The sequence below is a fragment of the Chiloscyllium plagiosum genome, chromosome 25 (assembly GCF_004010195.1).
Source record: "Chiloscyllium plagiosum isolate BGI_BamShark_2017 chromosome 25, ASM401019v2, whole genome shotgun sequence".
NCBI lineage: Eukaryota > Metazoa > Chordata > Chondrichthyes > Orectolobiformes > Hemiscylliidae > Chiloscyllium > Chiloscyllium plagiosum.
Window position 1 is genome coordinate 16,178,500 of NC_057734.1, and position 18,515 is coordinate 16,197,014.

Sequence of the window (18,515 nt, forward strand, 5' to 3'; positions counted from 1 at the left end):
TACAGTGAATGGAACGGGTGCGAGTCTTCTACTAAATGTTTTAGTCTTTGGTGTAGCTCCTTGGCTAATCTGAACATTGGTGTTCTAGGTAGCAAGACTATGGGTCTGAGGCAGTTGTCCTATTTTGTGAATTTTGGATAATCCGTAGAAGCATGGTGTGTTGGATCCTTCTAGTTTCATTTTTTGGAAGTCTGCGTTGTTTAATTCTCAAGATTTCTGAAGTTTTTTGAGTAAGGCTGTGATTCAGTTCTCTAGTTATGGGATTGGGTCTATCACCAGCTGTTGGTAAGTGTCGGTATCTGCAAGCAGTGCGTTCGCTTTCTTAATGTAGTCTGTTTGGTTTAAAATCACTGTCAAACTTCCTTTGTCTGCAGGTAGGATAGTGATGTTTTTATCTTTAAGTCTTTCTAGTGCTTTCCTTTCTTTTGTATTGAGTGTGTTTTCTTTCTTTTTCCTGCTCAATGTTGGTGGGACAGTCTGTCTAGAGAACTGAATCATAGCCTCACTCAAAAAACTTCAGAAATCTGGACAATTTAGTTCTATTCGTGTGTGGTTGGCAACATTAGAAACAACACAGAAAGACAACAAACTCACAGAAGAAACCCATGTAACCATCAGACACACAGTTGCTGTTCACTTTCAATAACAAAACCTAGAGACAAACCAACAGAACACCCATGGAGTCTGATATCAGGGTTTTTTGCAGAGGCAGCAATGCAGAGACTTGAACAAACAGCTCTGCCAACCATCCAGCCCAAACTTTGGATCCGTTATGTGGATGACACCTTTGTCATCACTAAACAAAACAAATTAGAGGAAACTTTTGAGCCCCTTATCTGACAGCACTGCAAATATCTCACTAACTCTGCTTACCAGCTTAGTCTGAACCAGCATTATGCACAAGTTTTCTGGCCACTCCATCTGCCTATCCAATTTTTCAAATGAAATAAAAAAGTCTTCAACATTTTTCTCATCAAAATGTGGCAATGTTTCAACATGTTTGAATACATCCCTACCTTGTCCCTTCATCTCCATCCTGTTACTTTGACAATCTTAAGTCTTAAGTTGCTAGATATGTGTGAAGTCCATCCTATTAAGCACAGTGATAGCACCACACAACATGATGGAGGACATTCTCAATGTGAAGGCAGGACTTCACTTCCACAATATTATGCAGTGGTCACTCTTATTGACTGTGTTATGGACAGATTCATCTGCAGCTGGCAGATTGGTAAGGATGAGGTCAAGCATGGTTTTCTCTCTTGTTGATTCCCTCACTATCAACTGTAGTCCCAGTCTAGCACCTATGTCCTTTAGGATCTGACCAGCTCAATTAGTAGTACTGCTGCCAAACTACTCTTGATGGTGAGGGACGTTGAAATTCCCCCATCCAGAGTATGTTTTGTGCCATTCTCATTCAAGTTGGAGGAGTACTGATTCATCTAGCGGGACAGGACATATCCAGTGATGGTGGTTGTGGTGTCTGGGACATTGTCATTAAAGTATACTTCAGTGAGTATGACTATGACAGTGTGAGGCTGTTGCTTGACTAGTCTGGCACTAACCCCCAGATGTTAGTAAGGAGGACTTTGCAGGGTTGACAGTGCTGTTTCTGCTGTTGTCTTTTCCAGTGCCTGGCTTGCTGCCAGGTAAACTGTCTAGTTTCATTTCTTGAGACTGTAGTAATTGGTATAATTGAATGGCTTGCTAGGTCACTTCATAGAGCAATTGAGAGTCACATGTTGGTGACTTTGCTGTGGGTCTGGAGTCACATATTAGCCAGACCAGGTGAGGAAGACAGATTTCTTTCCCTGATGACATTAGTGAACCAGATGGGTTTTTACTGACAAATCAACAATGGTTTCATGTTTATCTGTAGATTCTTAGTTCCAGATTTTTATTGAATTTGAACCTCAGACCCCAGAACATTAGCTGAGTTTCTGAATTAATAATCTAGCAATAATACCACTAGGGCATCGCCTCCCCCACATAGACAGAATAGCATCTGGAGTACTGAGCAGCTGGGAATTAAATATGACACCAGTGTGAACGTTCCAAAGTCCTGGTGTCGGAGAATTGTCCTATTCCAAATCAAGGCCACAAACAGACCATGTGAAATTGATGAACACTGGTTTATTTCTCACGATATCGTGGAGCGGAGAAATTGACTGGGCTGATACAAAACAGACACTTTGCACAGTTAAGTCAAGGATTCTCCTCCCTGAGCTTCAGATGCAGACAGTTCTTATAGGGTTACAGTAGTGAAATGTTAATTACAAGTCAATGCAGTTTCGATTACAGTTAATAGAAAACAATTGCTTGTCCAGCAGTATCATTCAGTTAACAATTGTAACAGGAGGTTTAGCTAATCTGCAGAAATAGGTGCTAATGGCTGGCATCCTGGGTTCAATAGGTCCCTAGGGTAGTGTTCATTCTTGTCAGGTATCTTGGTGCCACCTAGTCTGCTTGGGCTTTGTGGGGATTGAGTAGCTGGGGGGACAGGGAATGCTCTCGGGGTTTCAGGAGCAGTGATACTATTGTGAGGTAGGAAAACCAGTTAACAGATCATCTAGGTAGCGTATTCCTTCAGTCGGGGAAAGGACTGAATGAGGTAATGTCTCGTTTCACTGTTAGTTCCTGAGCTGAGTGTAGTCAAGGTGAGCTGCCAGTGGCATTATGGGTAGGCTTTGTTTGGATATGAACAGACCTGGTTGCGTGAGCAAGTGGTGTGCAGGCAGAGTGGTTTTTCTCCCACATCTGACTCTCCTACCAAACAATTCCATAATCCAGACACCATATAGTCCAGCTGCATAATTACTGATCTAAAGGTAAAGAAAAGATGATATGGGCAACGACGGACTTGCCAAAAATGGACAAAAGAACCATGACCATGCAGAACAAGTATATGATATTAGAAACCAGCAGCTCCAATTTCTGAGCAGGAATACTTTTATTTGTCTTAAAATGTAATATCAAAGAATCTTACACAGCTCAGAAACAAATATTTTAATCAATGGAACTTGACTCAGCAATTAGAAGACACAAGTCTCAGAAGTATATTTGCTTAATAAGAGAACATTTGTGCAACTCAACATTTATTACATTGGTGTAGAACAACTTTTCACCATTGGGATTAGAACAGACTACTGATTTCACAAGTCTGGAGGAATTATTTAATTAATTATTTTATGATTACAGAAGAAGTGTGGACTTGTTGGGCCAAAGGGCCTGTTTCCACACTATCATCTATAATATTCAAAATCTGATCTGATATTCTTGACATCATGGCCACAACTACTAAGTGTTAGTGGTCGACTCTTCTTAAGTTAATTCAGCTGTTAAATAAGCAGTAACAAAACAGCCCAGTCACCTTAACTGTCGATAATTAAATTTGATGAAATAATGATGTTAACCAAATAAAGATAAATGTAACAATCATAAGCAATTCAGCCTCATCACAAAGTCAAGAGAAGATTACTTCAAAAACTATCTTATCTGTCAAACAAATTAAGGAAATCAAAGATCTTCCAATAGGAACTAATAGTTAACATCCACAAATACTGAAGGCCATCTTCAGTAAAGAGCATCTGAGAAAATCAAATTAATGTTCCAAAGTGGCAATAAATTTTCTTAAAGAGTTAATCTCTAAAGGACATTCAGGAAGTCAAAAGTCTATCAAAGCTCCAGATTGCGATAAACTTTCCCAAAGTGTTTTGTCCGAGAACAGCAGATTTTCAATCCAACCAATTGTCAGTAATTTAGAGTCAGGCTTGAGTGGAAGCTGAGTATAGATTAATTTACATTACTTAAAAACTACGTAAAGGGTTTAATAATTGACAAATGAAAAGCTTGAAGAGAGATGTTGTATGTTACAGAAAGGGTTAATTGACATCACAAGAAAGCTCTGCCCATCCGGAGACAGAAAATCGTTTCTGGTAGAAGATGAGCTGGTAACCAGAATTCTCGTTGTGTACTACTATTTCTCATGAGAGGAGGAAAGTGCTTCAGTGTTTGTCCCTGGTTCTAACATGTAGCCAGACAAGTAATTTGTAGTTAATCCTAAATTGAACCTGATCATTTCTGAGATAATTGATTCTCTCAAGACAATGTAACATGTTTCTCTCTAATAAACACGTTAATTGTTTATGAATACTGAACCTTGCTTCTGCCAAAAGTTGGTGTGGGCAACCTTCCCCATATGGGTATCACTAAGACGAATTGACAGCAGTGAATCCAACCAAAAAAATCTTGATGTTGCTGGCTGCCGACACTTTTGAACTTAATTAGAAAAAAAAAGGGCATGGTCTTTTCTCCACACAAAAGGACACAGGCAACATATAAAGCATATTCAGATATCAAGATTATTTGGCATTAAAGTAAATGTTTCTTCAAGGAATTAGAATATTATTTTTATAACATTAGAGCAGGCTTTCATGTAAAACTGTTTTTGTGGATTGGACTATTCTAAAATATATCTAATTTTCAATCCCATTGATTCTTTCATTGTAGACTCAGCAACCATCAAAGTAATTTTACATCTGAGTGACAAATTGAAAATGTACTCCATCATTCAACCTAGTCAATACAGATAACATTTCTGCTCTTGTTAAAAAATAATTTAATAAACTGGACAATAATGAAAGTACAGAAAGCTGCTTTGTTTTCCTCGATGATAATTACAATTCTAAAAATTATCCCAGATAGAAGATACATGCCAAATTCTAGAATTAGAGCATAAGATTTTGAAAAATGTTTTGAACCAGAAGGTAAACAAAAATAAGTATACATTTAAGTTAATGTCATTAATAGGGCAATTGCTGTTTATTCCCAAATGACATTATATATGATTATATTTGCACTGTATCCTTTCTGTATGCCATTGGTTGGACATTAAAGGGCAATAATGTCTATTTTAAAGTGAATGGTTGCTCAAAGTAGCTTTACTTTCTAATACTTCAATTAAGAAATTCTTTGCCTTCTCCAACTTAGCACTTCCAAAATCAGTTGAACTCTGAATGTTAAGGGATAGCAAATATATTAGGTACAGAGCATTAAAAACTTGGTACTGTAGATAGTGTAAGTGGTGCTTAAAAATTAGGAGGGCAAAGAGAGGCTATGAAATCTCTGGCAGATCAGATTAAGGAAAATCCCAAGACATTTTATAATGATATTAAGAGATGGGGATTACCAGAGAAAGTGTGGGTCCTAGAGACCACGCAGTCTGCATGGAGCCAGATGATGTGGCTGAGGTTGTAAATGAATATTTCTCATCTGTATTTTCAAAGCAGAAAGACATGATAGTTGGAGATTTCAGTAAGGATGGCGAGGTTCTGGAACACACAAGATTATTGAGGAGGAGGTATTAGATGTTTTAACAGATATTAAAAAGGTGCATAAATCCCCAAGGTTTGAAAGGATGTATATCCCAAGGTGCGATGGGAGTCAGAGAGGAGTTTGCAAGGGCCCTGGTGATATTTAATACTTCACAGGTGAAGTATCAAATATCTGAAGATAGCTAATGTGGTTCCTTTATTCAAGAAGGGCAGCAGGAATAAGCCAGGTAATTACAGAGCAGTTAGCCTGACATCAATAGGAGGGAGGTTGTTGGAATGAAATCTGATGGACAGGACTAATCAAGACTTGGAAAGGCAGGGACTAATCGGGAACAGTTTATGAACGTGTTTAAAGGAGAACCTGTTTGACTAATTTACCAGACTTTTTATAAAAGGTGACTATATTGCTGAGGGTAATGCAATTATGTGGTTTACATAGACTTCAGGAAGGCCAACGATAAGGTCCCACATTCTGCCTGGTCCAGAAATTAAGATCTCCTGAGATCCAAGGCAAACTGGATTGAAAATTGGCTTGCAAATCGGAGGCAAAATGTGATGGTGGGGCATTATCGAGGTTGGAAGTCTGTGACACAAGGATCACTGCTGGGACCTTTGCTGTAATGTACATTATACTCTCTACATTCACATCCAATTTGTTAATAATATAAGTTTGCAGATTACTAAGATTGGTAGTGAGGAGGATGGTTTCAGGCTACAGACTGATATTGGGCTGCTGGTAAAATTGTGCAGAGCAATTGCAATTGGAGTTTAGTCCCAATAAGTGTGAGGTGATGCACTGTGGGAGGTTTTAAAAGTGATAAATATACAAAGTGTCCCCAGGGAATACTGAGGAATGAAGGGGTATTGGTGTACAAGTCCATAGATCCCAAAAAAGATCAGAACATAGAACCATAGAAATGATACAGCACAGAATGGGCCATTCATCTTATCTTGTCCATGCCAACCAGATGTCCTCTCTAAACTCCTCTTTTGGCCTGGAGTGACAAAGTGGTCAGCACTGTTGCTTCACAGAGTTAAGGACCCAGGTTTGATTCAAGCCTTGGGTGACTGTGTGGAGTTTGCATATTGTCCCCATATAGGTAGGTTTCCTCCAGGTGCACTGGTTTCCTCCCACAGTCAAAAGATGTGCAGGTTATGTGGATGTGCCATGCTGAATTGCTGGTTGTGACTAGGGATGTGCAGGCTAGATGCATTGGTCATGGGAAATGCAGGATTACAGTGATTGGATTTGGGTGAGATGGGCCATTTGGCCTGTTTCCACATTTAAGGATTCTATGATTCTATGATCCTGCACATGGTTGGAATCCCTGCAGCTTGCAGCATTTAAGGTGCAGATCCAGTTACTTCTTAAAGAAATGAAAATAAATAGTTGAGGGTCTCTGCCTCCACCAAACTCAGACAGCGAATTTCAAACACCCATCACCTTCTGCATAATTTTTTTCCTCACATCCTCTCTGATCCTCCTGCCACTTAGCTTGAATCTATGACTGCTGGTTTTTGAATTATTGGCCAAGCAAAACAGGTTCCTCCTGTCTACTCTGTCTATCCCATAATTTTATATACCCAATCATATCACCTCTCAGCCTCTTTGTTCCAAGTTAAAAACCACACAACACTAGGTTACAGTTCAGCCGGTTTATTTTGGAAGCACTAGCTTTTGGAGTGCTGCTTCTTCATCAGGTAGCTGCTTCTAAATAAACCTGTTGGCCTTTCACCTGGTGTTGTGTGATTTTTAACTTTGCTCATCCCAGTCCAATACCGGCTCCTCCACATCTCTGTTCCAAGGAAAACATCTCCAACCTGTCTAATTTCTCCTCAGCTACAATTCTCCAGCCTTGGCAACATTCTAATAAACCTTCTCTGCACTCTCTCCAGAACAATTACATCCTTCCTGTAGTGTGGTGGCCAGAAGTGCATATGATACTCCAGTTGTGGCCTCAGTGTCTTATGCAGTTTCATTATTATATTCCTGCTTTTGTATTCTAAACTTCTGCCAAGGAAGGAGAGCATTCCATATGCCTTTTTTATAACCTTTTCTGCTTGTACTGATACATATGGGTGCTGTACACTTCAATATTAAGATCTCACACTTCATCTACCCCTCTCACACAATCCACAACACAACCAATTTGTGTCATCTACAAAATTTCCCAATTGTACCCTCACATTGAAGTCAAAATTGTTAACATACAAAATAAAACTGCAGGGGTCCCAATACCACTTTTTACATCCTTAAATTTATAATGGCAGCTATTGACCATTACCCTTTGCTTCTTGTTACTTAGCCAACTTTGGATCCAATTCAACACCTTACCTAGTATGGTTTTTACATTTGTTGACCAGTCTGCCACTTTGGATGTTGTCAAATGCCTTATTAAAATCCATATAGACAACATCTACTGGAATACCCTCATCATTCCTACTTGTCACTTTCTCAAAGAATTCACTCAAACTTGTAAGGCAAGACTTTCCCTTAACAAAACCATGCTGTCTATCCCTGACTAGTCTGTACCTTTCTAAGGAACATTTTATCAGATCTCAGGATTGATTCTAAAAGTTTGCCCGCCACTGAAGACTATCTGGCCTATAATTGTTTGGTATTTGCTTTGTTCCCTTTTTAAACAACAGAACCAGATTTGCATTCCTCCAGTCTGCCAGTACCTCACTCTGTCTAGTGAAGATTTGAAAACAATCCTCAGAACATCTGCTAATTCCTCCCTGACCTCCTTCAACTTCCTAGGAAAACAACCCATCTAGCCCTGGTAGCTTATCCACTTTCAAGGATTCCAACTCCTTGAACATTTCCTCTCTCGCTATGATTATTTTGTCCAATATTTCACACTGCTGTTCTTGGATTACTACAGCTACATCATCCCTTTCCTTTGTAAACACAGAGACAAAATATATTTAAAATTCTTCCCATATCTTCTGTAACTTCACACAAATTCCCTTCTTAATCTGATAGTTCATTAACTATTCTTTTGCTCTTTATATACTGGTAAAACATCTTTGGTTGAGCTGCCAATTTTGCCCCTTTAGCCAAGTTTCCATTACAGCAGCAACATTGTGCTGCATCCTTAGTTCATCTGCTTTGTTTGTAATACTCCTTATGTTTGAAGTGTTATAGCATCCTGGATTCACATCTACGGCCACAGAAGCATTTATCTATACCCTTTACCATTGAATCCCCTATCACTATAGCTCTGCCACTCATTTTCCTCCCTTTTTATGAGTAGAACCACCCTGTGGTGCCAGGAACTGGCTGATGTTGCTTTCCCCAAAGAGGCCACCACCACCACAACCTCTCCCACTCCCACCCCCTCTCCCTCCACCCCCAACAGTTTGCAAAGCGGTATATTTGTTTGAAAGAGGGATGACCACAGGGGACTCCTACTTTTCCTTCATGAGCCTTTTACTTTGTCACCCATTCCCATTCTGTCTGTATAATTCTCACCTGCAGTAAGACCACCTGCTATCCACATCATTCTCAGCATCATAGAAGCTGCATTGAGTCCACTCACAGCTCCAGCTCTGAAAAGGAGTTACCCAGTAGTTGTAGCTGGACACGTTTCTTGTATATGTAGTCATCGGCGACACTGGAAGCACCGCTTATCTTTCATATTGTTTAGAAGGAACTCTCCTCTGGTCTGAGGTCTCCTTTCATGACTTCTGTCCAGTTGAAACCAGTTATTCCCTTGAAGAGAATTTAATTGATCTAGGGACCTTCCTTCATTTCAAACATTTACTATAATTAAAATGCCCATGCATTTATTAAGCTAATATATTATTCTAGCTCCTTTTTGTAAATATTTGACTTTAGTATTCACTTTTGGCAGTTGTCATTTAGAGCATGGCTTCATATCCATCAAACAACATGTTGCTGTATTCAGAATTATGACGTGCATTTTCAACATGTCTGTGAATTCATCATTAGCAAATCCCCTTCCAATCCAATATCAGTGAGCAGTTTGTGTTAGTGATCAAAGTCCAGTCTCTGTCTGCTTTCCCATTACTTTTTCCACAATTATTTCCTTGTCTTTGCTATGTATTATTGGTGACAAATAAAGTATGGTTGCCAAATGTACAAAATGTGTTTGGTTTCTTTATCTGATACCTTTAAATCAATTGGCTGTATCTCATTGAAATCTTCTGTTCAAGGTGCACTGGCAACATAGACCGTGACTTTGTTCTCCAGTATTTCTTACAAATCTTAGATTGATCATCTGGCTCTTCTGTGAGCTATTACACTCCTCAACCCTTTTTCTTGCATTCTTTACTAAAATCTTTAACTTTTTAAAGGACAATTGGCAAATTGATCGTGTAATCTTAATACAGTTGACTTGCTGTCTTCTAAGTTTCTAACCCATGCATGTCAATATTATTTCCTGAACTGTTTTAGTGGAGAGGTTATGTTCATTTAAAGAGTACAATGGTCTCTCAATTTTGTAAATTATAATTTCATAGATTTTCCAAACCCAATAGCTTTGTTGTTTTCTATAACCAAATTTTACCTGCCCTTCATAAACTATCTAATAACAGTATGTCACTGGATACTTCACCTATGCCAATAATATTACTGACTCCAGCCCTTTAAAAAGAACTGGCAACAATTTTTTAAAAATCGTCCCTAAATCGCAAACTGATATAACTCTCAAATTCCTTAGCTTTATCCTGATTCTTGTTACTTCATATAGGTAGAATTTTCACCTGTCTATTCCACACACTGTAGATGTACATTTATTTTCACACAACTGAAAGACTCTGCCGCCAACACATTCATCAGTGGAATAATTCTTGTGACTGACACAATGCCCTCTCTTCAGTCTATATCTCTACCTTCTTCCTCTGAATCTTATATTTCAAGTTTAGGTTTGACTAGTTTATTGTATTATTTGGGACAGTTCATTAGATAATGGAATTTTGAATTAAACCAGAAATGTTGCTTGACTATATCCTGAGCTTTTTTTGGGATTATTTCAATTATTGCAAATCCCAAATTTTCTTTGCTTCTCAAAATTATCATCAATGTTTCTGTCCTCATTTCTTTTCAGATACAATTCTCCTTTAATACTGTCACCTGCCAACCTGTATTGCATGTCTTCCTGGCATTTTAACATTGTGTCCTTCATTTTTGGTTTGCCCTTTTGGGCTACGAACCCTACTGGAAAGGAATGTTTTCTTAAGAATTGCTTTTGTGCTTCTGATACTTGTTCTAGCCATGTACCCATATTTTAAACTCTAGAAATCTGTTCATACTTGATACTTTGCACTGTCAAATAAGTTAATTGCCAGCGCAAATTGGCAAATATTCAAATGAAATTTCTGCAATCCTGCATATTCTGAGGGATCACATATGTTTTGAATTCAATTCTTCTACAACGTTTACTTTGTACAATCTTCAGTCTTTCTAAATTTGTCCAAATCTAACCACATCTCAAGTAGTCAATAAAACTCTTTTCGATAAATTTTGACCGGGAAAGTTAACAATCTGTCCAAATGATCAACCTTGTTCAAATTGTCAGGCTTCAATTCTGAAAAAATACTTTACTTCTTATCCTGCTTCCAAATGGCCATACCTTGTTTCCCTGTTGGTAAAGAAGTAATACAAGTCCACATGGTCAATTAATTCTTACACTAATCATAAGCCTCACTTTCAGAATAGGCAAAATATTACATTTTGAATCAACCATTTTCTATCAATGTTATATGAAATAACTCCACCGAAGCCAGTGCCCCATCTCCAATCCATCCTTTATTTACATGTGCATAATACATGACACTGACCCAGCGAGCGTAGGTGAACAGAGCCCCTGACACTTCTGTTTGTAATTGCCAGCCAGGACTCCTTTATTGCACCAAGTTAACATCCCCAATTAGGGATCTCATATTCCATGAGATCCACCTGGCTGACATCATTCCAATCACTACATCGCTCCCCCTCAAACTCCTGGAAGGTAGGTCTATTCTTCTTCCTGTAACTTCTGCTTGGGTGTTTTTGCAGCAAATCTGGTTCCTCAAACTCTGCCTCGTATAGTGATGGCGTGTATTGGACAGTAGCTCGCCTCTTGCACCAGGGCGTCTCGGTCGGACCTCATCTTCTTCAGACATCAAGACTGTGACATCTGCCTTATCTATCTCATTCTCAGAGATTTTTTTGACGCCAGGTGGAGGGGGAGGGCCCATGGGTTCTGACAGCTTACCAGATATTCTGAGGGGTCGCCAATGCTTTACTCCCCATTTGCAAAGTTACAGCTTTTATGTCATCAATGTCCTCGTTCAGGACTGCCTCACCTACCCGAACATGATATCTCATGGGATCTGACCTTGCATCGATCATGCCTTTTACCCATGCAGGGCCATTCCCGTGGTTTTGACACCAGACATTGTCCCCTGAAGTAAACTGCCTCTCTCAGAGGAGTCTTTTTTCTGACACAGGCGTTCATGATGCTGTTTCACCCTCCCTAAGGTGCAGGAAGATCATATTTAACCTGGTGCGGTGTCTTCTCCCCATTAGCAACTCTGCTGGAGCTGTCCCTGTAATTGCTTGAGGGGTGGTCCTATAATTAAACAGATATCAAGAGAAAATGTAGGCTGTTTCTTTAAGCCTGCTTCAAATTTTGGACTGTTCTTTCTGACAGACTGTTGGATGATGGATGGTATATAGGTGTCCTTTCATGCCAAAAGACATTGGACTTGAGAAAATACTCAAATTCCCTGCTGGTAAATGATGGCCTGTTATCTGTGACCAACACTTTTGGGAATCCATGTGTTACAAAAGATGCTCGAAACCTTTCAATTGTCATCACCGTGTTTGACAAATGAACTCTATGCATGCCCATACACTTTGAATGGGCATCCATAATGACTAAAAAACATTCAGCCCATGAAAGGACCAGCATAATCCATTTGTAACCGAATCCAGGGTTGACTCGGCCATTCCCACAAATGTGGGGAGCTGCTGGCAGTAATTTCTGTCCTGTTGGCATTCTGGGCACTGCCCCACCAATGCAGCTATGTTTGCATCCAGTCATGGCCACCAAACATGACTTCTCACCAACATCTTTATTTTGGACACCCCTGGATGATCCTGATGAAGTTCAGCCAGTATCTGGCAACAACCTTTAATTGGGACAATAACTCTTGCTCCCCATAATAATACACCATCCTCCAAGGTCATTTGGTCTCATCTCGTCCTGAAGGATTTCAATTCTGGTTGTGATGGCCCTTTTATTTCCCATATCCCACCAGTTTTAGTTTTGCCAGGACGGGATCTTTTTGTGTCCATAGACTAATATCATCAGCAGTAACAGGTATATACACCAGTGGAAAGTTGCTCAAGGCACTTGGCTTCCGAGATAGTGTTCCAACTTGTAATTGTATGCACTCAGAATAAGAGGCCACCACTGAAACTGAACTGAAGCTATGGGCAGCACAGCCCTGTCCTTTTTAAGTAACTCTAGCAGGGGTTTGCAGTCCGTTACTATGACAAGTTTACATCAGTAAAGGTATTGGTAGAACTTTCTCACACCAAAGATGACCCCCAAATCTTCCTTCTCTATCAGGGCATATCTTCATTTGGCATCAGCCAAAGTCCAGGAAACATATGCTATTGGGTATTCCTCTACACTGGGCCAGTTGCGAGCCAACACTACTTTGATACCATATGGGGAGGAATACATGTCAGCATCACATCTCGCTTGGGATTGTAGTGTGCCAACATTTGATGATGATATTGATTAGATTCCCTACTGTGTAGAAACAGGCCCTTTGGCCCAAAAGGTCCATACCGACCCTCCGAAGAGTAATCCACCCAGACCAATTTCCCTCTGACTAATGCATCTAACACTATGGACAATTTATCATGGCCGATTCACCTAACCCGCACATCTTTGGACTGTGGGAGGAAACCGGAGCACCCGGAGGAAACCCCGCAGACACAGGGAGAACGTGCGAACTCCACACAGACAGTTGCCCGAGGCTGGAATCGAACCTGGGCCTCTGAGGCAGCAGTGCTAACCACTGAGCCACTGTGATATTGCTTCTTCACTTCCCTAAAGACTACATCTTGGCTACAAGATCTTTTCCAAGGCTGACCTTTTCTCAATAATGTAAAAGTGTCCAGAGGCCAGATGACATATGAATCTTCTGTAATAGTTCACCAATCCAAGAAAAGATCTAAACTCTGGTACAGACATGGGAGATGGAGCATCTTTGATTGCCCTCACTTTATCTTCCAAACAAAGTAATGCAGTCCTGTCATCTCTGTAGTGTCTTGGAGAACTGTTTAAGCTCTATGTCCAAGTTTTCCAAATGATCTTTGCTCCTTTTCCCTGTTATTAGCATGTCATCCAGATAAATGGTGAGCTGGGATAAACCTTGTAAAATATTCTCCATCATCTGCTGGAAAATGACACAGGCTGATGACACCTAAAAAGGCTACCTTATATATCACAAACCTCTACAGGTATTAATTGTAGCATGCCTCTAGTAATCTTCCTCTTATCGTAATTAAAGAATGTATGGCTCATGTCCAGCTTCATGAAGGACCGCCATCCCCACCCCACTTAATCAGCTGGTGTGGGTATACACTTACAATGACATACCCTGTAATTCATAAGCTCCACTTGGCGCATTTTCTAACAACAAAGCCAGTTGTTTCAATTCCAGTTGGACCTCAGTTAGTAGCCGCTTTTGCATGGTCCCATCATTAATCCCACTCTCCTCGCCTGAAATAAGTGCATGAAGGCCACTATCCTGTTACCAAGTCACCCTTTATTTACGTGTGCATAGAATATGACGCTGACCCAGGTAGCACAGAGCTGGCTTCTAGAGTGAGCAGAACCATGACTCTCCTGTTCATTTTTAAAAATTTTGTTCAGCAATACAGTTTACAAAACAATTAACATTAACAGCTGAATACAGCGAAACAGCAATTTTACAAGGGAGAGGAGCAGCAAAGCCAGGCCCAAACCTTACTGTTCAACCAGTTTTCAGGGAAATGAGGACAAACCTCAAATCCCACTTTTAGTCATCACAAAAGAAGCAATAACAAATACATACAAGACAGTGCATTTAAATAAGAAACAGTGGACTCTCCTGTTCATATCTGTAAGCCAGGACTCCCTGATTGAACCAGGTTAACAGCCCCAATCCGGGAACTATTATTCTGTGAGATCCACCTGGCTGACATCGTTCCAATCACTACATTATACACTCTAAAATATCTGTTTAAGTCCAAGGCGTTAGTGAGGAGTCCATTTCAGCTAATCACATCATAAAACTCTCACCCTGCTAATTAAGAGCTTCTTATATTTCTATAAGCAATTCAAACCTAATTAAGTCTTAATTAATGTTTCCATCACCTGTTCCCTTGTTCCATTAGGCCTTAGGCATCCCTTCAGATCATATTAGATTGCAGGTGATTGCTGTTGACATGTTCTAGCAAAAGTGGAGGTAATTGGAATCAGGCAAGAAAACTCTTTATTGGTTGATGTTGTATCTCACACAAAAGGAAACTGGTTATGCTTGTTGGGAATCAAAGCTGAAACTTTATTGCTGGAACAGCACAGCAGGTCAGGCAGCATCTAGGGAACAGAAGATTCGACGTTTCGGGCACATGCCCTTCTTCAGGAATGAGCAGAGAGTGTTCAGCAGGAGAAGATAAAAGGTAGGGAGGAGGGACTTGGAGGAGGGGCGTTGGAAATGTGATAGGTGGAAAGAGGTCAAGGTGAAGGTGATAGGTCGGAGTAGGGTGGAGGCGGAGAGGTCAAGAAGAAGACTGCAGGTCAGGAAGGCGATGCCGGGCTGGAGGGATTCGGCTGAGACAAGATGGGGGGAGGGGGGATGAAGAATGGTCGGAGGAGGAGCGTCTTATCTTCCGACTGGGAACCTTCCAACCACAGGGGATGAACTTGGACTTCACCAGTTTCTTCATCCCCCCTCCCCCCATCTTGTCTCAGCCGAATCCCTCCAGCCTGGCACCGCCTTCCTGACCTGCAGTCTTTTTCTTGACCTCTCCGCCTCCACCCTACTCCGACCTATCACCCTCACCTTGTCCTCTTTCCACCTATCACATTTCCAACGCCCCTCCTCCAAGTCCCTCCTCCCTACCTTTTATCTTCTCCTGCTGAACACTCTCTGCTCATTCCTGAAGAAGGGCATGTGCCCGAAACGTCGAATCTTCTGTTCCCTAGATGCTGCCTGACCTGCTGTGCTGTTCCAGCAATAAAGTTTCAGCTTTGATCTCCAGCGTCTGCAGACCTCACTTTCTCCTCCTTGTTGGGAATCAATCATCTCAGACCCAGGACATCACTGAAGAGAAGCAATAGGACAATCTGCAGAAAACTTGTGATTTATGGTCGACAGCCTTGTTCATTTCTGTGTTTTCAATTCACAATATTAAACATTTGTTCTGGAATTTGATGTGGTCTTTACGCTGCTCTAGTGATTTTTGCTCTCACATTCTGTGTACATTAGTGTAACCTAGGAAGGTTTTTGATAGGTGTGCATGTAAGGTTGGAGTACACAATGTCCTCAGTTAAAGTCTGTGTTGCGCTCCTGAAAATCACAACTTCAAGTGAAAAGACTGTTCGTGAAGCATTGATTTCTACAGGAGTCAATATTGAAACCAGAGTTTGATTCCATGGGGCCTTCCTTTCCAGGAAAAAATTGATGCATGTCCCCTCTTAGTTGAAATACAGTTCTTTAAGTGCCTAAAATCTTCCATTAGTAAATGAAATATCTGTTAAAACAAAATTAATTTAGAAATATTAAAAGGAAAGAATCACATTCAAGTTACAATATCCCCAGTAGTGGATTTCCCCAGAATGAAGCTATGGGGGTCACTATCTGGGATCTGCATGATGAACCTTTGCTCATTGATAACCTCCTGCTGAGGTTATCTCTTATTTCTGGCCACTATCTGGTCATTTCTTTTTGGAGGTTCAAGGCATCATTTCCGGCTTGCTTCTGGCATTGTGATGACTGATCATGTTACTGATTGGTGGGCTGCACCTTTTGATTACCTGCAGACTCTTGATTTTGTTTCCCCTCTTAATAACTGGCGAGATATGGATCATTGGTGAGCGTTATAACTTTTTCACTTATCTTTCTACCTCTCTCTCTCTCTCTCTCTCTCTGTGCCTCTCCCTCCCGGTGATAGTGACCAACACCGTGACATAACTGTGGCAGATTGTGTTTTACAGCCAGTGGGAAGCATGAAAGGAGCTGCTGGATTTTTATCAGGCTAGAGACCAGATGGTGATGGCTACATTTCCAGGATAGTTTTGTAGCTCCTTTAGTTGTTCTGCCAGTCTGCCACAGATGCCATGGTTTTGGCCACACACTTGAGGGTAGGAGGTTGGTGGATGTTCCTGCACTCAGTCGTTGCTTTGGAACAGGGAAGGTAATGAAAGGATGGACACAAGCTCAGGTATGGTGACTTCATTGGATCTGTGCATGGCGACAACTACACAAAGTGATACTTCGAAGCACTGACTGCTGTGCGGCCAGGGCAAGCAGTGACTTCAATAGGTGCTCCACAGCCTGTTGGGTGGGATCTCCCTAGTTCTGAACTAAGGCAGCATTGTAGCATAGGATGAGGATACAAGATAGATGGTGGAAGAGAGTGTGCCACAGATCCAAGATAGAGAGTGGGAGAGAGTGCGCCACATGAAACCAGTTGGTTCAGTTATGTACAGTAGTGCAGTGAACAAATCTTGAAATGCTCAACAAGATTGCCAGACTTAATAATTTAATGATATTAAAGTGGAACAGTGTTAAATGGGGTGACATTAAATATGGTCACCCTGAACTGTGAATGTGTGTCAAATTGTGAAGAATGAGAGATAAGTAAAGACATAATTTAACTGTACATAATGCAGAATGTGACAATAGCAGCAGGTAAAGATAGATTGAAAGGTCATAGCAATAGGCAAACAATATGTCTGAAAAAATGTCCAATTTCTATTTTCAATGGCGAATGGCCAATCATTGGAGAATGGGCAATTGCTTGGCATTCTAGCTTTATGCCTAATTATCAAGTTAAAAATCAATCCCATTATTTAACTGATTGATGCAAATGAAATGGATTTTGTAATAAAAGCTGAATGCTACTGAAAAAGTAGAAAGTTACTCTGTTGGTTACCAAATACTAATTTCACTTCTGAAACATATTTCAGACAGAAAAGATACTCCCAGATCTAAAGCTAGAAGATCAAGTACTGAAACATGTCATGAACCAGAAGGTAATGAAAATGTGTGTATGTGGTAATGCTTAACCGTCTATCTCAATAGTAGTCTCACTATGTTCTAGTCAATGTAACGTATAGATGGAGGTATAACTCCATATCATTTATATGTGTTACTATTTGGATATTAGGGTTAAAAATCACAGAGCACCAGGTTATAGTCCAACAGATTTATTTGGAAGTACTAGCCTTCGGAGTGCTGCTCCTTCATCAGGTGGTTATGGAGTATAAGATCGTAAGACACAGAATTTACAGCAAAAGTTTACATTGTGATGCAACTGAAATTATGTATTGAAAGAGACCTGAATTGTTTGTTAAGTCTGTCATCTTTTAGAATGACCATATTGGTTTCAGTTCTTTCATATGTAAATCCCAGAACTTTTTTTAAAGTTACATTCTCAAGTGAACATTAACAATAGGTACCATGGCGGCTCAGATAATGCATTGAAGGTTTGAGGCTGTCTGTGCCCCAATGTTCAGACTGATTCTATTTCTAAAAAATGGATTTACAGAATCTTACATGGATTCATGCAGTTTCTCAAGGATGCCCTGATAAGAAGGATGCTCAATTCATTGACGGCGAGTTCCAAAGTGCTACAGCAAGAAACTGTAATGACCTCCTCAGGAGACAGACATGAGCTGCAACTGACAGGGTACCCTTTGTTGTCCAGAACTTCCCAGGAGCCGAAAAACTGATGTTGATGGCCCACAGCGCTTCATGGATGCCGAGTCTTGAGCTGCTAGATCTGGTTGAAGTCTGTCCCATTTAGCACAATGATAGTGCCACAAAACATGATGGAGGTTATTCTCAATGTGAAGGCAGGAATTCGTCTCCACTAGGACAGTGCAGTGGTCATTTTTACCCATACTGTCATGGACAGATGCTTCTGCAGCTGGCAGATTAGTAAGGATG

General features: G+C 40.5%; 1 protein-coding gene across 1 annotated transcript in view; it reads left to right on the top strand.

Annotated features, from left to right (window-relative positions):
* The first annotated feature begins 5,673 nt into the window (after positions 1-5,673).
* Positions 5,674-18,515, top strand: part of LOC122562603 — a 242,224-nt gene continuing 229,382 nt past the window's right edge. Inside the window, exons 1-3 of the mRNA XM_043715583.1 lie at positions 5,674-5,678; positions 15,082-15,087; positions 17,534-17,599. The gene's annotated coding sequence lies outside the window, so the exon portion shown is untranslated. The remainder of the gene's footprint in view (positions 5,679-15,081; positions 15,088-17,533; positions 17,600-18,515) is intronic.